General features: G+C 38.6%; 1 protein-coding gene, 1 long non-coding RNA gene and 1 other non-coding gene across 52 annotated transcripts in view; 1 reads left to right on the plus strand and 2 right to left on the minus strand.

Annotated features, from left to right (window-relative positions):
* The window catches only part of PTPRD (protein tyrosine phosphatase receptor type D), a 2,321,819-nt gene that overhangs the window by 30,159 nt on the left and 2,271,910 nt on the right, over positions 1 to 19,750 (minus strand). The gene's annotated exons all lie outside the window — the stretch shown is intronic.
* LOC116559692 lies at positions 1,988 to 19,694 on the minus strand. The gene is made up of 3 exons (XR_004272575.1): positions 19,684 to 19,694; positions 8,580 to 8,586; positions 1,988 to 6,149 (listed from the first exon to the last, which is right to left on the minus strand). It is a non-coding gene; the product is annotated as an uncharacterized LOC116559692 (long non-coding RNA).
* Positions 11,336 to 11,442, plus strand: LOC116559928. The gene has a single exon (XR_004272698.1). It is a non-coding gene; the product is annotated as a U6 spliceosomal RNA (small nuclear RNA).

Consider the following 19,750-nt stretch of genomic DNA (forward strand, 5'->3'; position numbering starts at 1 on the left):
CTTAATTAACTCTAGCTTAGGAGTACTGCCTTGCTCAGTGATGGATTCTTAGAAGACTGGGTGATGCTGGCAGCTCCTTGCAGCCCAGACTTAATCCTGCCATCTGGTGCTGGCTTTGAAGGAGTGGATTTCAGAAAGTAAGGGGATACAGAAGTTATCGTAGGAGAATGCTTGGCAAAGACTTAAAAAAGAAATCTAGTGTTAGGGAGATGACCCAGAGCCATGATCACTCTAGAAAGGTAAAATGAGGTACACTTGGGTGGTGTCTTCTGAGGATCAAAGGAACTTCACATTTCATCAACAGAGAAGGGGCAGAGACTAAGCACAAAGTTCCCCAACTGCCTGATAAAGAACCTTGTATATAATACTGAGAGGTCAGGGATGAGCTATCAGATTACATCCCCTTGGGCATTTTATTTTTTCATGCCGGGTGAAAAAGCAATTTCTTAAAAAACCAAAATTCCATCTCAAAAAAAAAAAAATCCACATGGGCCTAATCTTATTATTATTTTTTTTCAAACATGAAGACTCAAACTAAAATCTTCCAGAGACTTCTGCTTGATCTTGGCTTTGTCCCAACATTATCTGCTGAACACATTCCCTATTATTCTTAAAATGGGATTTTCATGATAAATTACAAGGCTAATATGTTCGCATAAAGAACACCTGAATATGCCGCAGCAGGTCTCATTTTACAGATGGATAGAACAGGCTATTAGGCATGGATAGAGCAGACTCAGCTGGCTCTGATAATTGGTAGTTAACTTGAATCTGAATAGAGGTCAATCGAATGAAGTTTAGAGAACTATGTCATTCACACAGAGCTTTTCCTTGCAAACCATATCAGTTCGGTCCATATTCTAAATTCTATTTAGAATGATACAAAATTGCCCACTTTTTGAAAGAGGAGACAACCATTTCCCAGGCCCTCCAAGTAAAGCTGCGTGGGTTGTATGCTGCTCAAGACTAAGGAAGTTACAATCACAGGGACTACATACAATGTGTGCAAGCTGCTCGGTCCACACAGCAGGCTTGTCATTAGCAATACAAATGCTATTTCCCCTGATTCGGTTAAGCAAAATTCAAAGAGACGAGCCACTGAAAGGTACGTGGAGGGTGTTCGAAGTTCAGCACACTTTGATTATTTTCTAAGGCATATCATCATTTTCCCACACAGACAAGATTTTAGTATGTACACAAATGCACGGAGTTTTTCGGTTTTGCTTTTTTAAAATGCTATTATCTTTATTTAAACATAAATAGTCCAATCGTTTGGAAGGCCCTAAATGCATGGTTCCTTGTTTTGTTTGACTCCTGCAGGCTTCTATTAGGCAGCAAGAATCTCACTCTCAATATAATCAATTTACCTACTGCCTTAAAAAGGGGCCTGCTTTGATTGTTTGTTTGCTTCACCCTACCAACCTCCAGCGGGCCTTTGTGTTGGTTTTACAGAGGCCTGTTGGCTTCTGATCTCGCTTCTTAAACTCATGGGTTTCTGAATTATGATTCAGTATGCCTTTTTTTTTTTTTTTTTGAGAGGGAGTCTTATTGTGTCGCTTAGGAGGCTGGAGTGCAGCAATGCGATCTGGACTCACTTCCACTTCCTGGGTTCAAGTGATTCTCCTGCCTCAGCCTCCTGAGTAGCTGGGAGGCACACGCCACCACATCTGGCCAATTTTCTTTATTTTTAGTAGAGATGGGGTTTAACCATTTTGGCAAGGCTGGTCTCGAACTCCTGACTTCAGCTGATTTGCCCACCTCAACCTCCCAAAGTGGTAGGATTACAAGCATGAGCCACTGCACCTGGCCAGTACTGCCTATTGCCTCTTCTAACCTTTGTGCCTACTCAACGTTCTTTTTTTTTTTTTTTGAGATGGAGTCTTGCTCTGTTGACAGAATGGAGTGCAGGTAGCGCGATCTTGGCCCACTGCAACCTACGCCTCCCGGGTTCAAGTGATCGTATTTTTAAAATATGCCTTTTTAAAAAATTAAATAGTAAATTGAAAAATTTAATACCTTATTTAGATTTCACCAAAACTTAGAAGTTTAGGATCATTGCTAAGTACTCCTTATTCTTTTTTTCACTTTTTCATAACCTTGCTATTGTAATGATAAGGTGCTGGAATCACTCAGTGCAAAACGTAAAATGGGATTCACCTTCTCAAACAAATGCAGTAAAATAATAGCAAAATAAGCAGAAAAATGTTATGTAATACATTCATCCACTGAAATAACTATGTACCATGACTGGTAACAGTAATCCTAAAAGATGAATGAAAATTTCATGAAATAACACCAATACAAAAAAAATTATAGAAAGGTTTCTAATTTTCAGTTATAAATTGCTATCCACATAACTGAATTTTCTTCTAATCTGCTTCAAGACAAAGAATTTTCTTTTTCCTTTCTCTACGAATCATTGAACTTTACTTTCTAATGAATTTTGAGCATCTGGGCCTTTGATCTCCTTGAATACAGGTACTGTTAAAATATAAGGTTTTTTTTGTTCGTTGGTTTGACTCAAGTAGTTGCATGTATTTACAGGCTTAATAATTTCATCAAGAGCACGTGGCTGTCACTAGGGAGCTAAGACTTGATTCCACATTTCCCCTTCCCCCAGATTCTCACTCCCACCAGTGGGATTTCAGTGTGAACAGATGACAGATTTCCTTGGAGCTCCCCAGATGAACCCAAGGTTCACAATTCTATCAATTTAAGCTATAAGAATATTGGTCCAAGAGAGAAATGCTGTTCCTGTAATTGTCTTTTATTTATGAAACATTAGCTCGCCCACTCTATTCCACTACTGAAAAATAAAAAAATGGTTTTAAAAGCACTGTCAAAATAGATCTTTGTGTACCTGGTGATATAATTTGGATATGTGTACCCTGGAAATCTCCTGCTGAAATATGATCGTCAATGTTGGGAGTTGGGCCTGGTGGGAAGTGTTTGGAGCATGAGAGGCGGATCCTTCATGAATGGCTTGGTGTCCTCCCTGTGGTAATGAGAGGTATTGAGTTTACAGGAAACCTGATTATTTAAAAAGAAGGTGGCACCTCTCCCATCTCTCTATTGCTCCCTCTTTTGCCATGTGGCTGGCTCCCACTTTGCCTTCCACCAAACTTCCTGGGGCCCTCACCAGAAGCATCGTGCTTCTGTACAGCCTGCAAGAAGCCATTTTAGGCCAAATAAACCTCTTTTCTTCAGACTAACCTACCTGGTTATGTATCAACTAGTTACCTTTATGTCAGCTCTATCTCTTTTAGACTATTTTGGTCTATGATTGACTTTTAGTTACTGTGGTATGTGTACATAATAACTAATAAATAAAAACGAGTATTAAGTATATTTAGAATAACCTGTTGGTCATGTTTCAGGATGACAGCAGAGAGGATAGGGTTTGCCTCGCATGTAGAATAATACTAGAAAACGGGAAAGAGTCAGAAGACTGTGACACCAAAGAGCTGAAAGTTCATATTCAATCATTGAACTCCATGGATGCAAAATGAGAGATTCCTCTTCTATGTATCAATTGCCGTGCAGTGTACCCCTGCATGGCAATAGATACATAGAATAAACGTATTATATGTTCGAGTAGTCTGAACATGCTGCTAGGGAATGTGAAAGCACAGAGTCCTAGACTCTGTCCCAGAGGTTCTTATTCAGTAAGTCTGGGGTGGCCCCAAAGACTGTGCATTTCCAGCAAGTTCTAAAGTGATGCTGCTACCGCTGGTCCACGGGCCACACTTTGGGTAATGAGGATACAAAAACATTCCTAATGTTTTTATACGTAAAAGTAAAAAAGATGCATAGAAACACTCATAATAATGTACATATGTGTATATTTACATATACATAAATGTTCGTAATCTCTCATTCATATGGATATTTTGTCCTCAGCAATGTAAAGATGAATGGAAAGGAGGGACTGCAAAGGGCTGCTTTCAAATATGTAAAGTTTTTTCTTTTTTTTTAAAGACCAAATACTTTACTATCTTCAGATACCTGAAAATATATGGAATTATGTTGTAATTGATGCCTGAAGCCCACCTTGTGAAATTTGCTTTGCAAGAAACAACCCCAAATGCGAGGAAATCAGATATCATGTAATAAGACCTAAAAGTATTTTTCCAAAGACAGAAACAAAAATATCCAAGCAATAGAACCCTGATTGGAAAGATACAAAACAAAGATAACAGAACTATTTTTAAGCTTCATTTTATGGCCAAGGGGCACAGCAAAATAGTTTGAAATAGAAAATTTTCATGCTGATTACATGAAATCAAAATACACACTGTTCAAAGGCTGCCAACATCATCTTTTTAAATGCAATCTACTTCATGCAATGAATTCCAGTGTTCTTTCAGTCTGGGAATATTTCAAAATACATTGCAGGTACAGCTGGGAAAACTCAGTGATACCCCTGTCCAGATCTCAGCTATTAGGTTATAAAAATATTTTCACATTTCCTGCAGATGTCTAGATTTCTTTCTTTGGTAGTAATTTTAATTCAGACCTCATTATTGACAGCTGTTTGTTCTGATAGAACTTAATTGCTCTTCTACCAGACTCAGGGGCACATAGGCTGATTTCCTTTCCCTTATAGACTATATTACATATAAACACAGGCGGGGGTTTGGGGGGACCAATTAACTAAATATGTGTGCATAAAATGATTCATTGAGAGCTCTGATCAAATAATGTATCCAACTGCAACATAGGTCAAACGAAATTACAGCACTTATAGTTTACAGTAATAAATATAATTATATAGAAATACTCAAAAGCACTAAAATATATAGATGATGAGTGGCAGCATCTGAAAATCTACTCTTTTATTAAAGAAACTTATAAAATTACTATATTTAAGTTACTGGTAGGGTATTTAATCTGCTGATAGATTAACTCATGGATATCTATTTTCCATAAGCTATATGCTACAAAGAACCCGAGATGTCTTCCATAACTGACAAAGTCATGAGGAATCCAGCACGCTGTGGGATCATTTTGCAATGCCAACAATCCTTCTTTGAAGGGCAGAGTTTCTGGGGACACACCAACTCTTTTCCTCACTCTCCAGTCACTGCTGTGGATGAGCTGCTTTTCCTGACTTTACCAGAAAATGAATACAAATTCTTTGAAGTTAAAGCTATTCCCTCTGTTTGTAAGACAGTGCCTCATTTTAGCAGCTCCCCAAGAGATGCAGGAACAGCTTGGCAATATTCATTCTATCAAATGCCTTGGCAGCCGCACTCATGGAGTCTAGGCCAATTTGGAGACCCCAAGCTGCCTTCCTTACTGGACTGGAACCCCCTGAAGAGGGATAAACCGAGGGCCGAATTCATCAAAGACCATATAAGCAGCAAATATACTGCATTTGAGACAAGCAATAGTTCCTTTTATTGGTTCTGTGTCTGTTTTGGAAATGGAGAGAATGTGGTGATTAGGGATGAACAAACTGCTCCTTAGTAAGGAACCCATTCAAGGAAAATGAAATTTTTTCTTAATACTAGGGACGCTATATGGTGCATCCCTTTTCCACTAAATGCTTCTCTTTGCAGACTTAATCTACCTCATATAGGGAAGAAGACATTGGAAATGGGATGCTTATTAGCCCTGATAATTCTCAGGGATGCAGCATACATTTCCATTAATACGAGACATAATGCTAATTAGAATGCAAGCCCCAGACTCAACATTTACCAACCCTGTCACAATGAATGTAAGTATCCTACAGGGTTTGGTACTCACAAAGTCTGGTCAATAGCCTACTTTTGGTCCCTCCCTCTTTCCCCTAAGTAACAAAGGAAACCATTACTTCTTGGTCTTTAAGAGTAATTCTACTAACTCCCTTGTTTTTTAATCTATACATATAGATCATTATACCCTTTAGATTCTTGCATGGTGTGGCTCCTGGCATTGTTTTGGACTGTGACACTTCTACTCTAATGTTCACTTTATTTAGTGTCTGTTTCATGCTTGGCATAGTTTTAAGGGAGGAGGATTCAATGTGACCTCATAGACACTGTCTCTAACCACAGATCTCGAATGGTTGAAAGTTACAGTCTGGGGAAGAAATTCAGATTTTGCTCATGGAATTAAAGACTTGTTACACTTTAAAATCCACCCCCCGCCTACTTTTTTTTTTCCTTGAAGCGTCACTTCTTACTGATTCAAATAGTTTAAACATAATTAAAGTCCTGACTGAGTTCATGAAACTGACTATTTTGTTTTCAAGTAAGCATGACAGAGCAACTGGTCTTTGATGTGATGTGCTCATTTTATGAAAGAACCACCTTGGCAAACAAAACTTTTAGGGAATTTAGAGACACTCTGGCTCTTCCACATGCAGGTTGTGTCTTAAATAAGTCATTTATTTATCCTTCCTGAGTCTCTGTTTTCTCACCTGTAAAATGTAAACCCATTTCCTAAGTTTGCTATGATACTGTGAGCAAAAAGCATTTTAAATAATAGCTTCTTAATGTTAATTTCATTACTCTCTTTTTTTCTATGAATTAATGACCTAGAATTGAATATTTTATTCAGTTGGCCTAATCGCAGAGTAGATCTGCAACCTTTCTATTGATGCATAGCTTATAAACTTGCATAGTTTATTAGACTTACACGAATAGATGTTATGAAACTAATACATTATTTTCTGGTTTAAATCCTCTCAGGAAAATAAAATGTAACATACGATTGAATCAGATTTTAGATTCGGCAGGGATCTTAGAAATCTAGTGGTTCTCAAAGTGTACCGCCATGACCAACAGCATCAGTATCATGTGCAAATTTGTTAGAAATGCAGTTTTTCAGGCCCCACCCCAATCTAGAGAATCAGAAACTCTAGGGGTGGGGCCAAGCAATTTGAATTTTGTTTATTACTTTATTATTATTATTGAGACTGAGTCTCCCCTTGTTGCCCAGGCTGGAATGCAGTGATGCGATCTCAGCTCACTGCAACTTCCACCTCCCAGGTTCAAGCAAGTCTCCTGCTTCAGGCACCTGAGTGCCTTACAGGCACGCACCACCATGCCCAGTTAATTTTTGTAGTTTTAGTAGAGACAGGGTTTCTCCATATTGGCCAGGCTGGTCTTGAACTTCTGACCTTGTGATCCACCCATCACAGCCTCCCAACATGCTGGGATTACAGGCCTGAGCCACCTGGGATTATAGGTGTGAGCTATTTGAATTTTAAAAAGACCCTAGGTGATTCTGGCGCTTGCTAAAGTTTTAAGATTTTAAGAGCCACCCATCAGGCCATTCCCTTGTATTTTACAGGTGGAGAGACTCAGGAACAGAGACTAAAATAAAATCTCTGACTTCAGTTGCATTGCTTTGCTTGTATCAAAGTTCTGTTTTCCTCCCCTTATCTCAAGTACCACTTACTGTTTGTTCCATCATTGGTTTCTTTCCATAGGTATACGGCTACCAAAATGGTCTTATCTGACTTCCATTTAACCAGTTTAACTCAAAATTTCCTTTTCCTCCTAAAAGCGCCTCCCGTTGCTCCCTGCACTAGGTCAGCTCAATGTTAGGCTACTTTCCAAGATGTCTGTGCCACCAGGATGTTTGTGGTGTCACCATGTTTATTCCAAAAACAATCAGTCATTTTATTTAAGTAATGTAAATAAAATGACGAGATGTAGTTACAAAATAAATGAGCTGTTTCTGTAAAAATCAAGTTAACTACTTTGGAAAGACTGATGTAAAAGTAATTTGTGGCCCGTCACCACCAATAAAGTACCATTGAATTAGGTAAGGGTGACACAACTGCGGGCAAATGGGAAAATATTTATAAAAATCTAGACGGATTCTAAACTTAGGATGCTTAACTTTAGAAACAAAATACTGTTTGCTGTCGATATTAAAAACACTAAATCTGCTAATCATTGATCATACTCAAAGATGATTTCTTAGTCCCAAATTTTAAAAACTAGTGAATCTAATATACAGTTATGCATTTGAAGTTAGTGTCAACTATATATATCAATTTTAGGGTTCTTTGCTTCACTTGAGATTTTCTCTAAATGACCAAGTCTTAAGTGAACATACAGATCAAGGTTTCTTCTGAATGGTCTTGCTTTAGATCTCTTCATATATGATGATCTAAGTTTTCTGAAGGAGATACTATACTGTTTCATCTCTATACTGTATAACTCAGAGTTTTGCACAGTGCAGCTGTAATAAATATTTTCTGGTGATATTTATATATAAATTTAATTGAATGCTGCTAATTCTTTAGCCAATTACACTTAGTAGTTCATCATCCTGTTTTATTACTGTAAGCCAAACTATCCAGGCTATGCAATATTTCTTTTATGACAGCACTTCCTGGAGTCCTTAGAGAAATTCCAAGAGGGGCAAAAAGAGTTCTATAAATTTCCTCTTGAAGTCTCCGAATGCATAAGGTTGAAAAACCCTGCTGTAAAGAAACCAGTGTAACTTATTTTTATCCATACTTATTTGACTACAGCAATTCACCCCCTTGCATCAATTAATAATCCATGATTCAGTATACAAATGTATTGATGAGGTTTCCCAAATTTTCTGAGTGATTTTCATTCTTATGTTCAAACCTTTTTTCTGTTTCTGTAGATTTTCTCATACTTCTTAATAATCCAGAATAGGTGGGAATTATGTATGCCAATTATGAATGGGTCAGATTAAATGGTCAACACACAGATTTGTAAAACTGCTTTTTTTTTCTTTCTTCTCAATGAAGTAGCAGAACATTTTCAATCTAGCTCTCCTTTCATAGGTTAAAAAAAGGAGAGGAAAGTGAAACAGGATATCAAATAACAGGGGAGTGGTGGGACCTTTGATGAACTGAGCCTAATTAAAAGTGCTGGCCTGCGTGGTGGCTCATGCCTGTAATCCCAGCACTCTGACAAGCTGAGGTGGAAGGATCACAAAGTCAGGAGTTCAAGACCAGCCTGGCTAACATGGTGAAACCCCACCTCTACTGAAAATACAAAAAATTAGCTGGACATGGTGGCAGGTACCTGCAATCCCAGCTACTCGGGAGGCTGAGGCAGGAGAATCGCTTGAACCTGGGAGGTGGAGGTTGCAGTGAGCCAAGACCACGCCATTACACTCCAGCCTGGGTGACAGAGCAAGACTCCATCTCAAAAAAAAAAACCAAAAAAAAGTGAAAGTGCTGAGTAAAAATTTTAAAAGACTGCAAGCCAAATAGTTGCTACCGACAATTTGGGGTACAAGTTCTCCAAAGTGGGAGGTGGTTTCAATAGTCTGGAATCATTTTGAAACTTCATGCTGTAAGACTTCAGATTTAGAAAGTCAGATTCTAACAGCACAGAATACATAGTCTAGGAGCACTCAACCTAGAGCCAAGAAAGCAGTAATGAATACCCTTTACACTACCTCTGCCCATGGAAATTGAATATTTACCTTAGATAAGGCTGCCCAGGCTATTAAAATCTCAAATGTTGAATGGCAGTTATGTAATGAGTTTCTTTGAAAAATAGAAAATGAATTGCCATTTAACAAACACTGCCTGGAATATTGATAATTGAAGCTATGTGATTCGTGCTTGGGGGTTCATTATACATTCTCTCCACTTTGGGGTATGTTTGAAAATGACCAAACTAAAAAAAAAAAAAAAACTGAAAAAAGAGCCTCCTTTGTTCCCCCTTAAGGTAAAGCAGTTCCTAAATGTAAAGTCCTCCACAGGGCAGAAGTAACAAAGAGGATCTTGTTCAGGCCCATTCACCTTCTTTCCAATAGCTAGGACTGAACTTAAGTTTCTTAGGCCACAGCCAAACTGTGATATGGTGAAGCTTTAGCAGAGAACTGTGTGACTTGATAAGATTGCCCATGTAGAAATGCAGGCAGAGAATTCAGCAAGAGATAGGAAGACCATATTAAGAATTTGTACCTTTGTACATTATTTAGGCCACAAAGCTTCACTCTAAAAATGACTTACATGCAGAATTATGTCTGATATAAAAAAACATATTTTTTCCAAAGCCTTCAGAAAATATAAACATAACAACAAAGGCATACATACCAATCTCTTACAACTGGAATACATTCACAGAGCTCCTTACTGAATTCTGGAAATGGTTTGCTATGCTTGTAGCTTTACTATTGCACACGTTACTATCGTACCCACAATAAGTTTGTGTTTAATTGAACCAAGATAGCAAATGGATTTCAGACTATAGTACCTCAGAGAAATAGTCTGAAACCAGGTCAATCATTTTCAGGCACACAGAAGAGGGATGAAATACTAACCATAGATTGTAAAGGATTTCTGTGGTTTGTAACATGATTGGTTATGGTTTTTCAAATCTAAGTCGTGAGCATGAGTCCAGACTGAGAAAGACTGTGCCCACCTGATTAGAACTGGAGTTGGGTTCAGGTTGACAAAGTGAGAGCTTAAGATGTGAAGAATGACTGACCATCTATAAGCCAAAATTTGGACTGAAGCTGTTTCTTCAAAGAAACAGAGAAAATTTTTTATTATGAATTCCAGAAAACCAATCATCATCATCATGATCATCATCAAAATAAACAAGCACTTAATCTACCAGATTTTATCCAGTGTTCCTCTGAGAAGATGATGCCATTGGCAAATGACCAGAATGTTCTCTACTTTCCTACAGAAATATAACTTAAGTCAGTGACCTGCAGAAGTTCATACAGTTTTAGGCTAGTCCAATATCTCTTATTTTTCTACAGTTCTACAATGATCATTTTTTAAATCCTGAAACCCAAATATCCAGTGAAAGTCATGGAATTCAGATTTTTTTTTATTAGGACACACTTAAAATGAAGATTTAAAGATACAGGAGCTTCATTTATCAGTTTACATTTTAAAATTGCCTACTGTATATGCAATTGCCTACTGCTTTAGGAAGTACTTTATTTTTACCAGTGTTTTAGAGCATGTGTAAAACCCAGCTTATATCTGGAGACCATCCAGGGTCTTTGTTCACATGAAAATCCAACAACCCTAGCTCTTGATAAAATTTGGAGGCTTACAATTGTGACCAACTGAAGTTGCATCTTATATACATTTATCTTCTATATTCATTTATGATATTCACTCTGAGCTTGGAGGACAGTGTAATTTTAAAATAACCCAGCATCTTCAAATAATCTGTATTTAGGCAACACATCAGTCAAATCTCAATATAAGCTCTGCTTCAGTGACAAAGAGGAGCCTTACTGCAGTGAAGTGAAAAATTACAGACAGAAAAAGGCACTCTGGTTCACTCTTACATACACATCTAGGGGTAGCTATAGATCCAAGAGGAAAAGGCAAATCAGTGAGGTGAAAATGGCAACAACAACAAAAAACCAGGTGGCCGTGCTTGTTTTGGCAGCACATATACTAAAACTGGAATGACACACAGAAGGTTAGCACGGCCCCTGCGCAAGGATGACAGGCAAATTCATGAAGCATTCTATATTTTTACTGAATGGGCAAAAACTGGAAGCATTCCCTTTGAAATCTGGCACTAGACAAGGATGCCCTCTCTCACCACTCCTATTCAATATAGTATTGGAAGTTCTAGCCAGAGCAATCAGGCAAGAAAAAGAAGTAACAGGTATTCAAGCAGGAAAGGAGGAAGTCAAATTGTCTCTATTTGCAGATGACATGATTGTATATTTAGAAGGCCCCATTGTCTCAGCCCAAAATCTCCTGAAATTGATAAGCAACTTCAGCAAACTCTCAGGATACAAAATCAATGTGCAAAAATCACAAGCATCCTTATACACCAATAAGAGACTTAAAGAGAGCCAAATCAAGAACGAACTGCATTCACAATTGCCACAAAGAGAATAAAATACCTAAGAATACAAATAACAAAGGATGTAAAGGACCTCTTCAAGGAGAACTACAAGCCAGTGCTCAAGGAAATAAGAGAGGACACAAACAGATGGAGAAATATTCCATTCTCATGGTGAGGAAGAATCAACATCGTAAAAATGGCCATACTGCCCAAAGTAATTTACAGATTCAATGCTATCCCCATCAAGCTACCAATGACCTTCTTCACAGAACTGGAAAAAACCACCTAAAACTTCATATGGAACCAAAAGAGAGCCCACATAGCCAAGTCAATTCTAAGCAAAAAGAACAAAGCAGGAGGTATCACACTACCTGATTTCAAACTATACTACAAGGCTACAGTAATCAAAACAGCATGGTACTGGTACCAAAACAGAGGCATAGACCAATGGAACAGAACAGAGGCCTCGGAGGCAACACCACACATCTACAACCATCTGATCTTTGACAAACCTGACAAAAACAAGTAATGGGGAAAGGATTCCTTGTTTAATAAATTGTGTTGGGAAAACTGGCTAGCCATGTGCACAAAGCAAAAACTGGACCCCTTCGTGACACTTCACACTAAAATTAACTCCAGATGGATTAAAGACTTAAACATAAGACCTAACACCATAAAAAGCCTAGAAGAAAATCTAGGCAAAACCATTCAGGACATAGGCACAGGCAAGGACTTCATGACTAAAACACCAAAAGCACTGGCAACAAAAGCCAAAATAGACAAATGAGACCTAATCAAACTCCACAGCTTCTGCACAGCAAAAGAAACAGTCATTAGAGTGAATCGGCAACCAACAGAATGGGAAAAAATTTTTGCAGTCTACCCATCTGACAAAGGGCTGATACCCAGAATCTACAAAGAACTAAAACAGATTTACAAGAAAAAAAACAAAGAAACCCATTCAAAAGTGGGGGAAGGATATGAACAGACACTTTACAAAAGAAGACATATATGAGGCCAACAAACATATAAAAAAATGCTCATCATCACTGATCATTAGAGAAATGCAAATCAAAACTACATTGAGATACCATCTCATGCCAGTTAGAATGGTGATCATTAAAAAATCTGGAGACAACAGATGCTGGAGAGGATGTGGAGAAACAGGAACACTTTTACACTGTTGGTGGGAGTGTAAATTAGTTCAACCATTGTGGAAGACAGTGTGGAGATTCCTCAAGGATCTAGGAATAGAAATGCCATTTGACCCAGCAATCCCATTAATGGGTATATATCCAAAGGACTATAAATCGTTCTATTATAAGGACACATGCACATGAATGTTCATTGTAGCACTGTTTACAATAGCAAAGACTTGGAACCAACCCAAATGCCCATCAATGATAGACTGGACAGGGAAAATATGGCACATATACACCATGGAATACTATGCAGCCATAAAAAATGATAAGTTCGTGTCCTTTGTAGGGACATGGATGAACCTGGAAACCATCATTCTCAGCAAACTGACATAAGAACAGAAAATCAAACACCACATGTTCTCATTCACAGGCAGGTGTTGAACAACGAGAACACATGAACACAGGGAGGGTAGCATCACACACTGGGGTCTGTGGGCGGGGGGGAAATAGGGGGAGGAACACCAGGGGGTGTGGAGTTGGGGAGGGATAACATGGGGAGAAATGCCAGATATAGGTGATTGGGAGGAAGGCAGCAAATCACACTGCCATGTGTGTACCTATGCAACAATCTTACATGTTTTTCACATGTACCATCAAACCTAAAATGCAACTGAAAAAAAAAAAATCAGGTGGCCATTTTGAAAAACAATTAAAAGGCCTTTTTTCCTCCTCTTTTACCTATTTTATAGATTGATCAAAACACCCTCAGTTTGGGTTGTATTTAGGCATTTTTCTCTTCTCATCCAGTCCTGTGAAGGACATTCACATTGCTCTTAACTAGGTGATGAGAATAGAGCCGTGAGAAAGAGATCGGTCAGACTCTGCAGGCTCATCAATGTCATATTGGGGCTCAAAAGTTTGATGGGATAACGTGGGAAGTCCAGCGACTTAGTAGAGTTTAAAGACACCCCTCACCCCCAGTTATGTTTTGTATCCAAAAAGGATCTTTTTGTTAGCTCAATTTATCATCATTTACTTTGTCTTCAGCACAGAGACTGCTTACATATGCAGGCTTTTATTTCAAAAGGGATTCTCTTCTTTCTGATTTTGGTGTCACTTCATACATTTCTGTAACAAGAAACTCTCTCAGCTGTACTTACGTTAGAGACGCAAATGCACCTTATTAATGCTAGTTATCAAGGCAAAAGGTTTAAAAATACTTGCTAAACATTTGTTTATTTATATAAAAGATTTCAGAGTTTTACACAGCTAAATTTAGGCATATAACAAACACTCTGAGCGTGTGAAAGAAATATAAATGATTCCAGCAGATGGCATGGTCAGAAGCAAAGGGTGTGCGACTGCAAGAAGTAAACAGCACAAATCCAAATTGAGAGATCTGAATGGCTATAATTGTGGCACCTCTACAGTGGAATCAAGAAGGTCATTTACATTACGTTAAGAAATACAGAAGCAGAGTCTTATATAAGCATGTTACACAAAATGGAGATTTGGCACACGGGTTACCATTGGACAATGTACCACACACAGTTTTTATTTCGGTTCCAGCAGAAAAACAATATTGACAAATTTCTTTCTCTCTTTGCTTCCTACTTTATTCAATAGAAGAGGTAACAATAGCATCTGCTGCAGTTGGCTGGAGCCTGAGTGGAGGAAACTGTAGATGATGGGCCTCCCAGGCATACTGACACTAAAAGGCTCTTGCTACAGCCACGGCACAGTCAGGCTAGCACTCCAACGGGAGCGGCAGATACACCAGGCAGCCACTGTGAACCAGGGTAGGGCCTGCCAAGACAGCATGTAAAGTAATTTTGAATGGCCTGAAGTGCTTTCCACCATCATGACTACAGGAACTGCTGCAAGGCAGGGCAAGTTTATCTTTGACATCTTCTCCCATCTTTATTTAGCATCGCTCTATGATTTTCTGCTGCTGTAGCTGCACTGACCAAATGGGTGCCCAGTGCATTCAGGGTGCTCCCTGGCTACCCATCAGCCTTTCTTTCCATTAGTCATAGGCTTGAAGATATGGGATGCTGAATTGGGTCTAATGTGTCAAAATTACCTACTTCAACCGTCTTGGTGCCAAACAGAACACCTCCTCTCATTATATGGATGCTTTCTGGTTATTTTCCTAATGTATCTAGAAAATGTTAAGGGATTCTTTAATCAAATTAATTTGAACAAAATTTTAAGGTCTGGACAACATACTAGACCAGCAGTCTGAGGACTTGAGTCCAGCAGAAGTCTATGGGAAAGCTGTCAACCTCATTGGCCTAATTTTGTTTTCTCCACTCTGAAATTAAAAAAAATTCAAAACCAAAAAGCAAAGGCTGCAGGAGGGGAAGTGGTCTGAGAGGCTGGAAATGCCCCTTTCAGGTTTATGATTCACTGTGAATGAATCACAGCCCTGTTTCTGAGTTCAAAAAGAGGCCCACTAGCCCCAATAAATCCGGAATAACAGGAAGATGTAAAGGAAATATTTCTGAGTCAGGATGAAAGGAGAGTTAAGAGTACAAGTTTCTCCTACCCATAAGCTGACACTGTACTAGAAGTAATCAGGTAGAATTTATAAAATACATTGTTTGGGAATGGACTTTTTCCCCTACTTACCTATTTCATATACTATTTATAAACCCTGTATTTTGGGGTCAGCTTAAGGGTCTTTGCTCCTCTCATCCAGCCTGAGGAGGAAAAGTCACATTGTATTTAGCCAGGCTGATGAGCACAGGGAGCAGAGTTCTCCCAGTCCAGTCAGTAAGGTTCAGCAATGTCACACTCACAGGTAGAATAAAAGAGGTCATAAATTAGTTGTTTTCCCATGAAAAGGTGAAGTCTGCTTCCCTACTCCTTAAATCTGGAATGGCCCCTGACTTGTTTTAAACCAAGGAATGTGGTAAAAGTCTTTTTCTCAAAAGCCTTGTAGCTTCCCCTTTGATGTCTTCAGAACCCTGAGCCCATTGGACCGTGATGAAAGGCCTTGGCAAGAAAGAGAGACCCCATCTGGCCTTCCTAGCCCTTTAAGCTGACTGAGAAAAACAGCTCAGGAGAGACCAGTAGAACATCCACGTCCTGCCCCAAGTAAACCCACAGTTCTGTGAGAAATAACAGATGACTGTGGTTTTAAGCCACTGTGTCTTGGGTTGGTATCTGTAGGTAGTAATGCTAACTGATAGACATACCATCCATTCTGCCAACACCTATCGCACACAGGTATACCAGAAACAAAAAGGCTGTTATAGTATTTTAAAACACGATTCGCTGCTCAACACCAAAACAAACGAACAAAAACAGAGAAAGGAAATATTCTCAAAATAATCATAATTCTCATAATCCTCTCCCTTTCAGGTTATTAAAAGAAATTTGAGCATGTGGCTGTTTATCCTCAGAATTGAAGAGTCACAGTTAATCCTGCCCGCTTTTATCTGGTTCATCTTTTCTAATATACTAGAGATGGACAAACCACAGACTCAACAAGCAATACCGTGCACTGATGAAACACTTAACTGCTGCCTCTCCCTTGATGAAGTGCAATGTAGAGAAGTGGTGAGGGAAGCAGAAGAGGTATAGAGGGAGGTGAGACGGGAAGACAGAGAAAAAGAGAGGCTGCTCATGTCCCTTGAAAGAAGGTACAGAAAAACAATAAAAAAAAATTTAAGTATTTGATAAGCAACTTAGCTTTGGTACATTTTTATGATGTAAAAATGAAGGGTGCTGTCCCAGAAATCTGTACCCCCAAAAATCAAAGGGCAAAGAATTTCAGGAACCTGCAAACCTGGGCAGGAGGTCTGACAATGTGACTCACTTCCCTTCCATTCATCTCATCTGTTCTCTTCGGCCTCCACTGAACAATGAAAAAGGGACAGTCACTAAGTCATATGCCACTTGAGGGCACTCCTGGGGCTTACTGTTTGGGGCTGCCAAAATGCCGGACGTCATACCAACTGTGAATATGAAGCAAGGTGACTGATATCATAGCACAAAAGACTAGCATTTATTAACTCCAAAGAGCATGGCCCTTAAAAGTAGCCACCATGAGAAGGTGAAGATTTACTGCAGCAATGCTGCCATGGTACAAAAAATATTTTTGGAACTCCTTTTTGGCAGTAGAGTTGAACACCTATTGCCTGTCCTTTTGAATTCAGTAATGGTGGCACATCTTTGTCCCTGAAGGTGGATTTATTTATTTATTTTTCTGGTGCCAAGAGACACCTGGAGCCAAATGTCTGGTTTCTACGGTTAGTGACCAAAGTAAGAAACACTATTAGATGACTTTTCAAGTAATGATCCGAGCTCTGTGTATACTTTAAAAGCTTACAATTAAAGTAAGTATCACAAAGAAGTTCTCCAAATGTTATAAAATAAGAGTGCCATTCAAATAAGCTTTTTTAAAAAAAGCTAAAAGCTTTGAGGTGGACTATCATTTGGAAACGATAATTCCGCCAAAATTAAAAATCACTTTTATTACCATAAGCAGTGGTTTTCACCTAGGGTGATTTTACCCACAAAAGGACGTTTGACTATGCCTAGAACATTTTTTTATTGTAACAATATGGGGAAGGGGGGTGAGGGTGGGACGTGTTACTGGCATCTGGTGAGCAAAGCCCAGGGATGCTGCTAAATATCCTACAATGTATGGGACACCTCTCATAGCAAAAGTTCTATGATCTAAAATGTCCAAACTGCTGAAGATGAGAAAGCCTGTTTATAGAAACAATTGGTTCTAATAAGCACAGCATTTATTTTAGTGCTATGAAATAATTATAACAGTAGTTAACACATTTTTCCATGTTAAATATTCCAGTTGCCACCCATCTTCTATGGTAATGTATACATGCACGTGTTTTCTATTCTTCTGAATCACCAATGACCTACAACGCAAACTCACATTTCAGAAAATGTAATAGTACTCTTTGTTGGTATGAAGAAGCAATTCAAATAACTCTTTGAGGTAAAACAACAATTTTTAAAAGTAACTAAACATTTGTTGACTTCTTTCTATGTAACAGGCTAATTTATCACTTTACACAACTCTTATTTAATCTTTATAAACAATACTGTGAAAGAAATACCACTAATATCCCCATGTTACTGATCAGGAAATTGAGTCTTAGAAAGATTATTTAATGTGCTCAAGGTCACAGATGCAGTAAATAGTACAGCTGAGATTTCAACTCTGTTTCTTGAACAATTTCAATTGCGGAGTTTGCACTACCAGGCATTGCTGGGTCCTAAGAGCAGCTCTAACTGCTAGAAGCCACCTCATTTGTAGGTTAGGGACAGTTCAACTCTCATTTGTAAGATATAAATTGAGCAACATGGAAAGTGGTAGTATGGTAGACACAGAGATTAAAAAGGGGTTCTCCTCCAGACTCAGCTTACTAGTGAAGTACGTGTTCTTCGGCAAAGCACTTAACTTCTCAGAGTTTCCATCCCCTTAGCTGGAGACTGAGGACAACAATAGTACACATATGCCACTCTTACTGTACACATCAAACCAAGTAAATAATGAGGAGATGCTCAGTAAACAGTCACTTACAACACAAAAGTGAGTTGGTTGCTATTCTTAGGCACGGAATGGGAATAGGATTGGTGATAGGTTCTCAGTTGCTCCTGAAGGAACCTTTATCATACAGACCTGACAGCTAAGACTGACAGACTTTGAAGTTAGTTTTGCACTACTATTGGCCTCACCTCTCCTCCACTGTGTTTATATCTATTATGCTTCTTTTCAAATAAATTCTCCATTTAATCAGGCCGCCAGAGAGCTCTTCCTAGCACCTCAACTTCTCCATTTTGAGTTTTACACTTTATACCTACCTGGGGACACTATGCAATTCCTTTTAATGGCTTTTTTTTTTGGAGGGGGGGGTCCATTACCTTTAAACTATTCAGTGGAAGTAAGGTATTTTTCTCTTATAGGAGTATGCCATCAATACATTGAAGACCCAGTCTCCTGTTTCACATCACTATGTTGTTTCATAAACTAAGCATTTGCTTCTTATACAGAATAGTTGGTGTATAAAAAAAGAATGTGGCATAATGAGTTCCACATGGTATAATATTCCTCACCTTAAAAGGTTTCCATAAATAAGGACATAATTTGGACCCTCCACCCATTCTTATCAAGAGATGTTGGCATTTTTAACAATCCCACCTTTCATCTACAGAAGGCTAGCATCTCCTATTACCTAATTTACATATGAAAATAAACCCCAGGTTTAAGGAAAATATGGGTCTATGGTTCACATTTGTCAGCATCTCAAAACTATCACATGCTTTGGCAATACTTGTGGTCTTTGATCTGGAGACATCTGAATGGAACATTAGAAGAAATAAAAAATGGAATTTAGGATGAATGGCTAAAATGCATTAAACAATTTTCCACAGCACTCTTAGCTTCTCTGAATCACAAGGTCTTTTGCTTTTATGCTCTTATGCAATGCTTTCCAAAATCTTTTGACTTTGAAAAGGCCATTTTCATCAATATTGGGTTGGGCTTAGGGGTACACGGTTATGCTATGAATACGGCCTACATAGTTTCCCAGTTGTGCTTCCACTGGCAAAATCAAAGACTATTATGAAGATTGGAACTTTGGAGTTTCTGGAACCCCAAACTGGCATCTGATTTTTACTGGACCACTTTGGTGGTCTGTTGATGCTTCTAGGACAGTATTGATCTATACCTGGTATGCAGTTCCTATTCCTTCCAGTTTTGAAGAGTGGTTTGATTCTATGATTGTGATAGATTTAAGTGATACTCAGGAAGCTTATTTTATTTTCCTTGAGATTGTTTCATTTAGAAGATCAATTCAGGAGTCGTGATCT

Source organism: Sapajus apella, unplaced genomic scaffold, assembly GCF_009761245.1.
Source record: "Sapajus apella isolate SASKATOON/1434 unplaced genomic scaffold, GSC_monkey_1.0 scaffold24, whole genome shotgun sequence".
NCBI lineage: Eukaryota > Metazoa > Chordata > Mammalia > Primates > Cebidae > Sapajus > Sapajus apella.